The following is a 20,110-nucleotide window of genomic DNA, read 5'->3' on the forward strand; positions in this document are numbered from 1 at the left end:
AAAAACAACTACTACTACTTCTACAAGAAGAACCACTACTTCTACTACTACTACTACTACTACTACTACTACAAGAACAACCACTACTACTACTACAAGAACAACCACTACTAGTCTACTACTACTACTAATACAAGAACAACCACTACTACTACTACTACTACAAGAACAACAATACTACTAATACAAATACAACCACCACTACTACTACTACTACAACTACAAGAACAACCAACTACTACTACTACAAGAACAACCACTGATTCTCCTACTACTACTATTACAAGAACAACCTCTACTACTACTACAAGATCAAAAACCACTACTACTACCACTACTACTACTACTACTACGACTACTACATGAACAACCAATACTACTACTACTACTACTACAAGAACAACCACTACTACTACTGCTACTACTACTACAAGAACAAACACTACTACTAATACTAGAACAACCACTACTACTACTACTACTACTACTACTACTGCTACAAGAACAACCACTAATACTAATACAAGAACAACCACTACTACTAATACTAATACTACTATTACAAGGACAACCACTACTATTACTACAAGTAGAGCCATTACAACTACTACAAGAACAACCACTACTACTACTACTACTACTACTACAAGAACAACCACTAATACTAATACAAGAACAACCACTACTATTAGTAGTACTACTACTACTACTACTACTACTACTACTACTACAAGAACAACCACTACTACTTCTAAAAGTACAGCCACAACTACTACTACAAGAATAACCCCTACTACTGCTACAAGAACAACCACTGCTTCTCCTACTACTACTTCTACTACAAGAACAACCACTACTACTAGTAGTATTACAAGAAAAACCACTACTACTACTACAAGAACATCTGCTACTAATGCTATTACAAGTACAACCACTACTACTACCAGAACAACCACTACTACTACTACAAGAGAAACCACTACTACCACTACAGGAACAACCACTACTACTATTACTAGTATTACAACAACAACCAGTATTACCATTACAAGAACAAACACTACTATTTCCAGAAGTAAAACCACTACTACTACTGCTACTACAAGAACAACCAGCACCACTACTACTACTACAAGAACAACCACTACAACTACCACTACTACAACTACAAGAACAACCACTACTACTACAAGAACAACCACCACTACAACAACAAATACTACTACTACAAGAGAAACCACCACTACTACTACTACTACTACTACAAGAACAACCACTACTACTACTACTACAAGAACAACCACTACAACTACCACTACTACAACTACAAGAACAACCACTACTACTACAAGAACAACCACCACTACTACTACTTCTACAAGAACAACCACTACTACTACTACAAGAACAACCGCCACTACTACTACTACTACTACAAGATCAACCACTACTACTACTACTACTACTTCTACAAGTAGAACCACTACTACTACTAAAACAACAACCACTACTACTACTACAAGAACAACCACTACTACTACTACAAGTATTACAAGAAAAACCACTACTACTACTACAAGAACAACCACTACTACTTCTACAAGAACAACCACTACAACTACCACTACTACAACTACAAGAACAACCACTACTACTACAAGAACAACCACCACTGCTACTACTGCTACTACAAGAACAACCGCTACTACTACTACTACTACTACAAGAACAACCACTACTACTTCTACAAGAACAACCACTACTTCTCCTACTACTACTACTACTACTACAAGAACAACCACTAATACTACTACTACTAAAAGAACAACCACTACTACTACTACAAGAACAACCACTACTACTACTAGTACTACTACTACTACTACTACTACAAGAACAACCACTACTACTACTACAAGAACAACCACGACTACTACTACTACTACAAGAACAACCACTACTACTACTACTACTACTACAAGTAGAACCACTACAACTACTAAAACAACAACCACTACTACTACTACAAGAACAACCACTACTACTACTACAAGTATTACAAGAAAAACCACTACTACTACTACAAGAACAACCACTACTACTTCTACAAGAACAACCACTACAACTACCATTACTACAACTACAAGAACAACCACTACTACTACAAGAACAACCAACACTACTACTACTGCTACTACAAGAACAACCGCTACTACTACTACTACTACTACAAGAACAACCACTACTACTTCTACAAGAACAACCACTACTTCTCCTACTACTACTACTACTACTACTACAAGAACAACCACTACTACTACTACTACTACAAGAACAACCACTACTACTACTACAAGAACAACCACTACTACTACTAGTACTACTACTACTACTACTACTACTACAAGAACAACCACTACTACTTCTAAAAGTACAGCCACAACTACTACTACAAGAATAACCCCTACTACTGCTACAAGAACAACCACTGCTTCTCCTACTACTCCTTATACTACAAGAACAAACACTACTACTAGTAGTATTACAAGAAAAACCACTACTACTACTACAAGAACAACTGCTACTAATACTATTACAAGTACAACCACTACTACTACCAGAACAACCACTACTACTACTACAAGAGAAAGCACTACTACTACTACAGGAACAACCACTACTACTATTACTAGTATTACAACAACAACCAGTACTACCATTACAAGAACAAACACTACTATTTCCAGAAGTAAAACCACTACTACTACTGTTACTACAAGAACAACCAGCACCACTACTACTACTACAAGAACAACCACTACTACTACTACAAGAACAACCACTACAACTACCACTACTACAACTACAAGAACAACCACCACTACAACAACAAATACTACTACTACAAGAGAAACCACTTCTACTACTACTACTACTACTACAAGAACAACCACTACTACTACTACAAGAACAACCACTACAACTACCACTACTACAACTACAAGAACAACCACTACTACTACAAGAACAACCACCACTACTACTACTTCTACAAGAACAACCACTACTACTACTACAAGAACAACCGCTACTACTACTACTACTACAAGATCAACCACTACTACTACTACTACTACTACTACAAGTAGAACCACTACTACTACTAAAACAACAACCACTACTACTACTACAAGAACAACCACTACTACTACTACAAGTACTACAAAAAAAAATCACTACTACTACTACAAGAACAACCACTACTACTTCTACAAGAACAACCACTACAACTACCACTACTACAACTACAAGAACAACCACTACTACTACAAGAACAACCACCACTACTACTACTGCTACTACAAGAACAACCGCTACTACTACTACTACTACTACAAGAACAACCACTACTACTTCTACAAGAACAACCACTACTTCTCCTACTACTACTACTACTACTACAAGAACAACCACTACTACTACTACTACTAAAAGAACAACCACTACTACTACTACAAGAACAACCACTACTACTACTAGTACTACTACTACTACTACTACTACTACTACTACAAGAACAACCACTACTACTTCTAAAAGTACAGCCACAACTACTACTACAAGAATAACCCCTACTACTGCTACAAGAACAACCACTGCTTCTCCTCCTACTACTTCTACTACAAGAACAACCACTACTACTAGTAGTATTACAAGAAAAACCACTACTACTACTACAAGAACAACTGCTACTAATACTATTACAAGTACAACCACTACTACTACCAGAACAACCACTACTACTACTACAAGAGAAACCACTACTACTACTACTACACGAACAACCACTATTACTATTACTAGTATTACAACAACAACCAGTACTACCATTACAAGAACAAACACTACTATTTCCAGAAGTAAAACCACTACTACTACTGCTACTACAAGAACAACCAGCACCACTACTACTACTACAAGAACAACCACTACTACTACTACAAGAACAACCACTACTACTACTACTAGTATTACAACAACAACCAGTACTACCACTACAAGAACAAACACTACTACATCCAGAAGTGAAACCACTACTACTACTACTACAAGAACAACCACCACCACTACTACGACTACTACTACAAGAACAACCACTACTACTACTACAAGAACAACCACCACTACTTCTACTAGTATTACAAGAACAACCCCTACTACTACTACAAGAACAACAGCTACTACTAATAATACTACCACACGTACAACCACTACTACTACAACAACAACAAATACTACTACTACAAGAGAAACCACTACATCTACTACTACTACTACAAGAACAACCACTACTACTACTACAAGAAAAACCACTGCTTCTCCTACTACTACTATTACAAGAACAACCACTACTACTACTACAAGAACAACCTCCACTACTAATACTAGAACAACCACTACTACTACTACTACTACTACTACTTCTACTACTACTACTTCTACTACTCCTACTACAAGAACAACCACTACTACTAATTCTAATACTACTATTACAAGGACAACCACTACGATTACTACAACTAGAACCACTACAACTACTACAAGAACAACCACTACTACTACTACTACTACTACTACAAGTAGAACCACTACTACTACTGAAACAACAACCACTACTACTACTACAAGAACAACCACTACTACTACTACAAGTTTTACAAGAAAAACCACTACTACTACTACAAGAACAACCACTACTACTTCTACAAGAACAACCACTACAACTACCACTACTACAACTACAAGAACAACCACTACTACTACAAGAACAACCACCACTACTACTACTGCTACTACAAGAACAACCGCTACTACTACTACTACTACTACAAGAACAACCACTACTACTTCTACAAGAACAACCACTACTTCTCCTACTACTACTAATACTACTACTACAAGAACAACCACTAATACTACTACTACTAAAAGAACAACCACTACTACTACTACAAGAACAACCACTACTACTACTAGTACTACTACTACTACTACAAGAACAACCACTACTACTACTACAAGTACAACCACGACTACTACTACTACTACAAGAACAACCACTACTACTACTACTACTACTACAAGTAGAACCACTACTACTACTAAAACAACAACCACTACTACTACTACAAGAACAACCACTACTACTACTACAAGTATTACAAGAAAAACCACTACTACTACTACAAGAACAACCACTACTACTTCTACAAGAACAACCACTACAACTACCATTACTACAACTACAAGAACAACCACTACTACTACAAGAACAACCACCACTACTACTACTGCTACTACAAGAACAACCGCTACTACTACTACTACTGCTACAAGAACAACCACTACTACTTCTACAAGAACAACCACTACTTCTCCTACTACTACTACTACTACTACAAGAACAACCACTACTACTACTACTACTAAAAGAACAACCACTACTACTACTACAAGAACAACCACTACTACTACTACTACTACTACTACTACTACTACTACTACTACAAGAACAACCACTACTACTTCTAAAAGTACAGCCACAACTACTACTACAAGAATAACCCCTACTACCGCTATAAGAACACCACTGCTTCTCCTACTACTCCTTATACTACAAGAACAAACACTACTACTAGTAGTATTACAAGAAAAACCACTACTACTACTACAAGAACAACTGCTACTAATACTATTACAAGTACAACCACTACTACTACCAGAACAACCACTACTACTACTACAAGAGAAACCACTACTGCTACTACAGGAACAACCACTACTACTATTACTAGTATTACAACAACAACCAGTACTACCATTACAAGAACAAACACTACTATTTCCAGAAGTAAAACCACTACTACTACTGTTACTACAAGAACAACCAGCACCACTACTACTACTACAAGAACAACCACTACTACTACTACAAGAACAACCACTACAGCTACCACTACTACAACTACAAGAACAACCAACACTACAACAACAAATACTACTACTACAAGAGAAACCACTTCTACTACTACTACTACTACTACTACAAGAACAACCACTACTACTACTACAAGAACAACCACTACAACTACCACTACTACAACTACAAGAACAACCACTACTACTACAAGAACAACCACCACTACTACTACTTCTACAAGAACAACCACTACTACTACTACAAGAACAACCGCCACTACTACTACTACTACTACAAGATCAACCACTACTACTACTACTACTACATCTACAAGTAGAACCACTACTACTACTAAAACAACAACCACTACTACTACTACAAGAACAACCACTACTACTACTACAAGTATTACAAGAAAAACCACTACCACTACTACAAGAACAACCACTACTACTTCTACAAGAACAACCACTACAACTACCACTACTACAACTACAAGAACAACCACTACTACTACAAGAACAACCACCACTACTACTACTGCTACTACAAGAACAACCGCTACTACTACTACTACTACTACAAGAACAACCACTACTACTTCTACAAGAACAACCACTACTTCTCCTACTACTACTACTACTACTACTACAAGAACAACCACTAATACTACTACTACTAAAAGAACAACCACTACTACTACTACAAGAACAACCACTACTACTACTACTACTACTACTACTACTACAAGAACAACCACTACTACTACTACAAGTACAACCACGACTACTACTACTACTACTACAAGTAGAACCACTACTACTACTAAAACAACAACCACTACTACTACTACAAGAACAACCACTACTACTACTACAAGTATTACAAGAAAAACCACTACTAGTACTACAAGAACAACCACTACTACTTCTACAAGAACTACCACTACAACTACCAGTACTACAACTACAAGAACAACCACTACTACTACAAGAACAACCACCACTACTACTACTGCTACTACAAGAACAACCGCTACTACTACTACTACTACAAGAACAACCACTACTTCTCCTACTACTACTACTACTACTACTACTACAAGAACAACCACTACTACTACTACTACTAAAAGAACAACCACTACTACTACTACAAGAACAACCACTACTACTACTAGTACTACTACTACTACTACTACAAGAACAACCACTACTACTTCTAAAAGTACAGCCACAACTACTACTACAAGAATAACCCCTACTACTGCTACAAGAACAACCACTGCTTCTCCTACTACTACTTCTACTACAAGAACAACCACTACTACTAGTAGTATTACAAGAAAAACCACTACTACTACTACAAGAACATCTGCTACTAATGCTATTACAAGTACAACCACTACTACTACCAGAACAACCACTACTACTACTACAAGAGAAACCACTACTACTACTACAGGAACAACCACTACTACTATTACTAGTATTACAACAACAACCAGTACTACCATTACAAGAACAAACACTACTATTTCCAGAAGTAAAACCACTACTACTACTGCTACTACAAGAACAACCAGCACCACTACTACTACTACAAGAAAAACCACTACTACTACTACAAGAACAACCACTACAACTACCACTACTACAACTACAAGAACAACCACTACTACTACAAGAACAACCACCACTACAACAACAAATACTACTACTACAAGAGAAACCACTACTACTACTACTACTACTACTACAAGAACAACCACTACTACTACTACTACAAGAACAACCACTACAACTACCACTACTACAACTACAAGAGCAACCACTACTACTACAAGAACAACCACCACTACTACTACTTCTACAAGAACAACCACTACTACTACTACAAGAACAACCGCCACTACTACTACTACTACTACTACAAGTTCAACCACTACTACTACTACTTCTACAAGTAGAACCACTACTACTACTGAAACAACAACCACTACTACTACTACAAGAACAACCACTACTACTACTACAAGTATTACAAGAAAAACCACTACTACTACTACAAGAACAACCACTACTACTTCTACAAGAACAACCACTACAACTACCACTATTACAACTACAAGAACAACCACTACTACTACAAGAACAACCACCACTACTACTACTGCTACTACAAGAACAACCGCTACTACTACTACTACTACTACAAGAACAACCACTACTACTTCTACAAGAACAACCACTACTTCTCCTACTACTACTAATACTACTACTACAAGAACAACCACTAATACTACTACTACTAAAAGAACAACCACTACTACTACTACAAGAACAACCACTACTACTACTAGTACTACTACTACTACTACTACTACAAGAACAACCACTACTACTACTACAAGTACAACCACGACTACTACTACTACTACAAGAAAAACCACTACTACTACTACAAGAACAACCACTACTACTTCTACAAGAACAACAACTACAACTACCATTACTACAACTACAAGAACAACCACTACTACTACAAGAACAACCACCACTACTACTACTGCTACTACAAGAACAACCGCTACTACTACTACTACTGCTACAAGAACAACCACTACTACTTCTACAAGAACAACCACTACTTCTCCTACTACTACTACTACTACTACTACAAGAACAACCACTACTACTACTACTACTAAAAGAACAACCACTACTACTACTACAAGAACAACCACTACTACTACTAGTACTACTACTACTACTACTACTACTACAAGAACAACTGCTACTAATACTATTACAAGTACAACCACTACTACTACCAGAACAACCACTACTACTACTACAAGAGAAACCACTACTGCTACTACAGGAACAACCACTACTACTATTACTAGTATTACAACAACAACCAGTACTACCATTACAAGAACAAACACTACTATTTCCAGAAGTAAAACCACTACTACTACTGTTACTACAAGAACAACCAGCACCACTACTACTACTACAAGAACAACCACTACTACTACTACAAGAACAACCACTACAACTACCACTACTACAACTACAAGAACAACCACCACTACAACAACAAATACTACTACTACAAGAGAAACCACTTCTACTACTACTACTACTACTACAAGAACAACCACTACTACTACTACAAGAACAACCACTACAACTACCACTACTACAACTACAAGAACAACCACTACTACTACAAGAACAACCACCACTACTACTACTTCTACAAGAACAACCACTACTACTACTACAAGAACAACCGCCACTACTACTACTACTACTACTAAAAGATCAACCACTACTACTACTACTACTACTTCTACAAGTAGAACCACTACTACTACTAAAACAACAACCACTACAACTACTACAAGAACAACCACTACTACTACTACAAGTATTACAAGAAAAACCACTACTACTACTACAAGAACAACCACTACTACTTCTACAAGAACAACCACTACAACTACCACTACTACAACTACAAGAACAACCACTACTACTACAAGAACAACCACCACTACTACTACTGCTACTACAAGAACAACCGCTACTACTACTACTACTACTACAAGAACAACCACTACTACTTCTACAAGAACAACCACTACTTCTCCTACTACTACTACTACTACTACAAGAACAACCACTAATACTACTACTACTAAAAGAACAACCACTACTACTACTACAAGAACAACCACTACTACTACTACTACTACTACTACTACTACTACAAGAACAACCACTACTACTACTACAAGTACAACCACGACTACTACTACTACTACTACAAGTAGAACCACTACTACTACTAAAACAACAACCACTACTACTACTACAAGAACAACCACTACTACTACTACAAGTATTACAAGAAAAACCACTACTACTACTACAAGAACAACCACTACTACTTCTACAAGAACTACCACTACAACTACCAGTACTACAACTACAAGAACAACCACTACTACTACAAGAACAACCACCACTACTACTACTGCTACTACAAGAACAACCGCTACTACTACTACTACTACAAGAACAACCACTACTACTTCTACAAGAACAACCACTACTTCTCCTACTACTACTACTACTACTACTACTACAAGAACAACCACTACTACTACTACTACTAAAAGAACAACCACTACTACTACTACAAGAACAACCACTACTACTACTAGTACTACTACTACTACTACTACAAGAACAACCACTACTACTTCTAAAAGTACAGCCACAACTACTACTACAAGAATAACCCCTACTACTGCTACAAGAACAACCACTGCTTCTCCTACTACTACTTCTACTACAAGAACAACCACTACTACTAGTACTATTACAAGAAAAACCACTACTACTACTACAAGAACATCTGCTACTAATGCTATTACAAGTACAACCACTACTACTACCAGAACAACCACTACTACTACTACAAGAGAAACCACTACTACTACTACTACACGAACAACCACTATTACTATTACTAGTATTACAACAACAACCAGTACTACCATTACAAGAACAAACACTACTATTTCCAGAAGTAAAACCACTACTACTACTGCTACTACAAGAACAACCAGCACCACTACTACTACTACAAGAACAACCACTACTACTACTACAAGAACAACCATTACTACTACTAGTATTACAACAACAACCAGTACTACCACTACAAGAACAAACACTACTACATCCAGAAGTGAAACCACTACTACTACTACTACAAGAACAACCACCACCACTACTACGACTACTACTACAAGAACAACCACTACTACTACTACAAGAACAACCACCACTACTTCTACTAGTATTACAAGAACAACCCCTACTACTACTACAAGAACAACAGCTACTACTAATAATACTACCACACGTACAACCACTACTACTACAACAACAACAAATACTACTACTACAAGAGAAACCACTACATCTACTACTACTACTACAAGAACAACCACTACTACTACTACAAGAAAAACCACTGCTTCTCCTACTACTACTATTACAAGAACAACCACTACTACTACTACAAGAACAACCTCCACTACTAATACTAGAACAACCACTACTACTACTACTACTACTACTTCTACTACTACTACTTCTACTACTCCTACTACAAGAACAACCACTACTACTAATTCTAATACTACTATTACAAGGACAACCACTACGATTACTACAACTAGAACCACTACAACTACTACAAGAACAACCACTACTACTACTACTACTACTACTACAAGTAGAACCACTACTACTACTGAAACAACAACCACTACTACTACTACAAGAACAACCACTACTACTACTACAAGTTTTACAAGAAAAACCACTACTACTACTACAAGAACAACCACTACTACTTCTACAAGAACAACCACTACAACTACCACTACTACAACTACAAGAACAACCACTACTACTACAAGAACAACCACCACTACTACTACTGCTACTACAAGAACAACCGCTACTACTACTACTACTACTACAAGAACAACCACTACTACTTCTACAAGAACAACCACTACTTCTCCTACTACTACTAATACTACTACTACAAGAACAACCACTAATACTACTACTACTAAAAGAACAACCACTACTACTACTACAAGAACAACCACTACTACTACTAGTACTACTACTACTACTACAAGAACAACCACTACTACTACTACAAGTACAACCACGACTACTACTACTACTACAAGAACAACCACTACTACTACTACTACTACTACAAGTAGAACCACTACTACTACTAAAACAACAACCACTACTACTACTACAAGAACAACCACTACTACTACTACAAGTATTACAAGAAAAACCACTACTACTACTACAAGAACAACCACTACTACTTCTACAAGAACAACCACTACAACTACCATTACTACAACTACAAGAACAACCACTACTACTACAAGAACAACCACCACTACTACTACTGCTACTACAAGAACAACCGCTACTACTACTACTACTGCTACAAGAACAACCACTACTACTTCTACAAGAACAACCACTACTTCTCCTACTACTACTACTACTACTACAAGAACAACCACTACTACTACTACTACTAAAAGAACAACCACTACTACTACTACAAGAACAACCACTACTACTACTAGTACTACTACTACTACTACTACTACTACAAGAACAACCACTACTACTTCTAAAAGTACAGCCACAACTACTACTACAAGAATAACCCCTACTACCGCTATAAGAACAACCACTGCTTCTCCTACTACTCCTTATACTACAAGAACAAACACTACTACTAGTAGTATTACAAGAAAAACCACTACTACTACTACAAGAACAACTGCTACTAATACTATTACAAGTACAACCACTACTACTACCAGAACAACCACTACTACTACTACAAGAGAAACCACTACTGCTACTACAGGAACAACCACTACTACTATTACTAGTATTACAACAACAACCAGTACTACCATTACAAGAACAAACACTACTATTTCCAGAAGTAAAACCACTACTACTACTGTTACTACAAGAACAACCAGCACCACTACTACTACTACAAGAACAACCACTACTACTACTACAAGAACAACCACTACAGCTACCACTACTACAACTACAAGAACAACCAACACTACAACAACAAATACTACTACTACAAGAGAAACCACTTCTACTACTACTACTACTACTACTACAAGAACAACCACTACTACTACTACAAGAACAACCACTACAACTACCACTACTACAACTACAAGAACAACCACTACTACTACAAGAACAACCACCACTACTACTACTTCTACAAGAACAACCACTACTACTACTACAAGAACAACCGCCACTACTACTACTACTACTACAAGATCAACCACTACTACTACTACTACTACATCTACAAGTAGAACCACTACTACTACTAAAACAACAACCACTACTACTACTACAAGAACAACCACTACTACTACTACAAGTATTACAAGAAAAACCACTACCACTACTACAAGAACAACCACTACTACTTCTACAAGAAGAACCACTACAACTACCACTACTACAACTACAAGAACAACCACTACTACTACAAGAACAACCACCACTACTACTACTGCTACTACAAGAACAACCGCTACTACTACTACTACTACTACAAGAACAACCACTACTACTTCTACAAGAACAACCACTACTTCTCCTACTACTACTACTACTACTACTACAAGAACAACCACTAATACTACTACTACTAAAAGAACAACCACTACTACTACTACAAGAACAACCACTACTACTACTACTACTACTACTACTACTACAAGAACAACCACTACTACTACTACAAGTACAACCACGACTACTACTACTACTACTACAAGTAGAACCACTACTACTACTAAAACAACAACCACTACTACTACTACAAGAACAACCACTACTACTACTACAAGTATTACAAGAAAAACCACTACTAGTACTACAAGAACAACCACTACTACTTCTACAAGAACTACCACTACAACTACCAGTACTACAACTACAAGAACAACCACTACTACTACAAGAACAACCACCACTACTACTACTGCTACTACAAGAACAACCGCTACTACTACTACTACTACAAGAACAACCACTACTTCTCCTACTACTACTACTACTACTACTACTACAAGAACAACCACTACTACTACTACTACTAAAAGAACAACCACTACTACTACTACAAGAACAACCACTACTACTACTAGTACTACTACTACTACTACTACAAGAACAACCACTACTACTTCTAAAAGTACAGCCACAACTACTACTACAAGAATAACCCCTACTACTGCTACAAGAACAACCACTGCTTCTCCTACTACTACTTCTACTACAAGAACAACCACTACTACTAGTAGTATTACAAGAAAAACCACTACTACTACTACAAGAACATCTGCTACTAATGCTATTACAAGTACAACCACTACTACTACCAGAACAACCACTACTACTACTACAAGAGAAACCACTACTACTACTACAGGAACAACCACTACTACTATTACTAGTATTACAACAACAACCAGTACTACCATTACAAGAACAAACACTACTATTTCCAGAAGTAAAACCACTACTACTACTGCTACTACAAGAACAACCAGCACCACTACTACTACTACAAGAACAACCACTACTACTACTACAAGAACAACCACTACAACTACCACTACTACAACTACAAGAACAACCACTACTACTACAAGAACAACCACCACTACAACAACAAATACTACTACTACAAGAGAAACCACTACTACTACTACTACTACTACTACAAGAACAACCACTACTACTACTACTACAAGAACAACCACTACAACTACCACTACTACAACTACAAGAACAACCACTACTACTACAAGAACAACCACCACTACTACTACTTCTACAAGAACAACCACTACTACTACTACAAGAACAACCGCCACTACTACTACTACTACTACTACAAGATCAACCACTACTACTACTACTACTACTTCTACAAGTAGAACCACTACTACTACTGAAACAAAAACCACTACTACTACTACAAGAACAACCACTACTACTACTACAAGTATTACAAGAAAAACCACTACTACTACTACAAGAACAACCACTACTACTTCTACAAGAACAACCACTACTTCTCCTATTACTACTACTACTACTACAAGAACAACCACTACTACTACTACTACTACAAGAACAACCACTACTACTACTACTACTACTAAAAGAACAACCACTACTACTACTACAAGAACAACCACTACTACTACTAGTACTACTACTACTACTACTACAAGAACAACCACTACTACTTCTAAAAGTACAGCCACAACTACTACTACAAGAATAACCCCTACTACTGCTACAAGAACAACCACTGCTTCTCCTACTACTACTTCTACTACAAGAACAACCACTACTACTAGTAGTATTACAAGAAAAACCACTACTACTACTACAAGAACATCTGCTACTAATGCTATTACAAGTACAACCACTACTACTACCAGAACAACCACTACTACTACTACAAGAGAAACCACTACTACTACTACAGGAACAACCACTACTACTATTACTAGTATTACAACAACAACCAGTACTACCATTACAAGAACAAACACTACTATTTCCAGAAGTAAAACCACTACTACTACTGCTACTACAAGAACAACCAGCACCACTACTACTACTACAAGAAAAACCACTACTACTACTACAAGAACAACCACTACAACTACCACTACTACAACTACAAGAACAACCACTACTACTACAAGAACAACCACCACTACAACAACAAATACTACTACTACAAGAGAAACCACTACTACTACTACTACTACTACTACAAGAACAACCACTACTACTACTACTACAAGAACAACCACTACAACTACCACTACTACAACTACAAGAGCAACCACTACTACTACAAGAACAACCACCACTACTACTACTTCTACAAGAACAACCACTACTACTACTACAAGAACAACCGCCACTACTACTACTACTACTACTACAAGTTCAACCACTACTACTACTACTTCTACAAGTAGAACCACTACTACTACTGAAACAACAACCACTACTACTACTACAAGAACAACCACTACTACTACTACAAGTATTACAAGAAAAACCACTACTACTACTACAAGAACAACCACTACTACTTCTACAAGAACAACCACTACAACTACCACTATTACAACTACAAGAACAACCACTACTACTACAAGAACAACCACCACTACTACTACTGCTACTACAAGAACAACCGCTACTACTACTACTACTACTACAAGAACAACCACTACTACTTCTACAAGAACAACCACTACTTCTCCTACTACTACTAATACTACTACTACAAGAACAACCACTAATACTACTACTACTAAAAGAACAACCACTACTACTACTACAAGAACAACCACTACTACTACTAGTACTACTACTACTACTACTACTACAAGAACAACCACTACTACTACTACAAGTACAACCACGACTACTACTACTACTACAAGAAAAACCACTACTACTACTACAAGAACAACCACTACTACTTCTACAAGAACAACAACTACAACTACCATTACTACAACTACAAGAACAACCACTACTACTACAAGAACAACCACCACTACTACTACTGCTACTACAAGAACAACCGCTACTACTACTACTACTGCTACAAGAACAACCACTACTACTTCTACAAGAACAACCACTACTTCTCCTACTACTACTACTACTACTACTACAAGAACAACCACTACTACTACTACTACTAAAAGAACAACCACTACTACTACTACAAGAACAACCACTACTACTACTAGTACTACTACTACTACTACTACTACTACAAGAACAACTGCTACTAATACTATTACAAGTACAACCACTACTACTACCAGAACAACCACTACTACTACTACAAGAGAAACCACTACTGCTACTACAGGAACAACCACTACTACTATTACTAGTATTACAACAACAACCAGTACTACCATTACAAGAACAAACACTACTATTTCCAGAAGTAAAACCACTACTACTACTGTTACTACAAGAACAACCAGCACCACTACTACTACTACAAGAACAACCACTACTACTACTACAAGAACAACCACTACAACTACCACTACTACAACTACAAGAACAACCACCACTACAACAACAAATACTACTACTACAAGAGAAACCACTTCTACTACTACTACTACTACTACAAGAACAACCACTACTACTACTACAAGAACAACCACTACAACTACCACTACTACAACTACAAGAACAACCACTACTACTACAAGAACAACCACCACTACTACTACTTCTACAAGAACAACCACTACTACTACTACAAGAACAACCGCCACTACTACTACTACTACTACTAAAAGATCAACCACTACTACTACTACTACTACTTCTACAAGTAGAACCACTACTACTACTAAAACAACAACCACTACAACTACTACAAGAACAACCACTACTACTACTACAAGTATTACAAGAAAAACCACTACTACTACTACAAGAACAACCACTACTACTTCTACAAGAACAACCACTACAACTACCACTACTACAACTACAAGAACAACCACTACTACTACAAGAACAACCACCACTACTACTACTGCTACTACAAGAACAACCGCTACTACTACTACTACTACTACAAGAACAACCACTACTACTTCTACAAGAACAACCACTACTTCTCCTACTACTACTACTACTACTACAAGAACAACCACTAATACTACTACTACTAAAAGAACAACCACTACTACTACTACAAGAACAACCACTACTACTACTACTACTACTACTACTACTACTACAAGAACAACCACTACTACTACTACAAGTACAACCACGACTACTACTACTACTACTACAAGTAGAACCACTACTACTACTAAAACAACAACCACTACTACTACTACAAGAACAACCACTACTACTACTACAAGTATTACAAGAAAAACCACTACTACTACTACAAGAACAACCACTACTACTTCTACAAGAACTACCACTACAACTACCAGTACTACAACTACAAGAACAACCACTACTACTACAAGAACAACCACCACTACTACTACTGCTACTACAAGAACAACCGCTACTACTACTACTACTACAAGAACAACCACTACTACTTCTACAAGAACAACCACTACTTCTCCTACTACTACTACTACTACTACTACTACAAGAACAACCACTACTACTACTACTACTAAAAGAACAACCACTACTACTACTACAAGAACAACCACTACTACTACTAGTACTACTACTACTACTACTACAAGAACAACCACTACTACTTCTAAAAGTACAGCCACAACTACTACTACAAGAATAACCCCTACTACTGCTACAAGAACAACCACTGCTTCTCCTACTACTACTTCTACTACAAGAACAACCACTACTACTAGTACTATTACAAGAAAAACCACTACTACTACTACAAGAACATCTGCTACTAATGCTATTACAAGTACAACCACTACTACTACCAGAACAACCACTACTACTACTACAAGAGAAACCACTACTACTACTACAGGAACAACCACTACTACTATTACTAGTATTACAACAACAACCAGTACTACCATTACAAGAACAAACACTACTATTTCCAGAAGTAAAACCACTACTACTACTGCTACTACAAGAACAACCAGCACCACTACTACTACTACAAGAACAACCACTACTACTACTACAAGAACAACCACTACAACTACCACTACTACAACTACAAGAACAACCACTACTACTACAAGAACAACCACCACTACAACAACAAATACTACTACTACAAGAGAAACCACTACTACTACTACTACTACTACTACAAGAACAACCACTACTACTACTACTACAAGAACAACCACTACAACTACCACTACTACAACTACAAGAACAACCACTACTACTACAAGAACAACCACCACTACTACTACTTCTACAAGAACAACCACTACTACTACTACAAGAACAACCGCCACTACTACTACTACTACTACTACAAGATCAACCACTACTACTACTACTACTACTTCTACAAGTAGAACCACTACTACTACTGAAACAACAACCACTTCTACTACTACAAGAACAACCACTACTACTACTACAAGTATTACAAGAAAAACCACTACTACTACTACAAGAACAACCACTACTACTTCTACAAGAACAACCACTACAACTACCAATACTACAACTCCAAGAACAACCACTACTACTACAAGAACAACCACCACTACTACTACTGCTACTACAAGAACAACCGCTACTACTACTACTACTACTACAAGAACAACCACTACTACTTCTACAAGAACAACCACTACTTCTCCTACTACTACTACTACTACTACTACAAGAACAACCACTAATACTACTACTACTAAAAGAACAACCACTACTACTACTACAAGAACAACCACTACTACTACTAGTACTACTACTACTACTACTACTACTACAAGAACAACCACTACTACTACTACTACTACTACAAGTAGAACCACTACTACTACTAAATCAACAACCACTACTACTACTACAAGGACAACCACTACTACTACTACAAGTATTACAAGAAAAACCACTACTACTACTACAAGAACAACCACTACTACTTCTACAAGAACAACCACTACTTCTCCTACTACTACTACTACTACTACAAGAACAACCACTAATACTACTACTACTAAAAGAACAACCACTACTACTACTACAAGAACAACCACTACTACTACTACTACTACTACTACTACTACAAGAACAACCACTACTACTCCTACAAGTACAACCACGACTACTACTACTACTACTACAATAACAACCACTACTACTACTACTACTACTACAAGTAGAACCACTACTACTACTAAAACAACAACCACTACTACTACTACAAGAACAACCACTACTACTACTACAAGTATTACAAGAAAAACCACTACTAGTACTACAAGAACAACCACTACTACTTCTACAAGAACTACCACTACAACTACCAGTACTACAACTACAAGAACAACCACTACTACTACAAGAACAACCACCACTACTACTACTGCTACTACAAGAACAACCGCTACTACTACTACTACTACAAGAACAACCACTACTTCTCCTACTACTACTACTACTACTACTACTACAAGAACAACCACTACTACTACTACTACTAAAAGAACAACCACTACTACTACTACAAGAACAACCACTACTACTACTAGTACTACTACTACTACTACTACAAGAACAACCACTACTACTTCTAAAAGTACAGCCACAACTACTACTACAAGAATAACCCCTACTACTGCTACAAGAACAACCACTGCTTCTCCTACTACTACTTCTACTACAAGAACAACCACTACTACTAGTAGTATTACAAGAAAAACCACTACTACTACTA

Source organism: Alligator mississippiensis, chromosome 9, assembly GCF_030867095.1.
Source record: "Alligator mississippiensis isolate rAllMis1 chromosome 9, rAllMis1, whole genome shotgun sequence".
NCBI classification, from domain to species: Eukaryota; Metazoa; Chordata; order Crocodylia; family Alligatoridae; genus Alligator; species Alligator mississippiensis.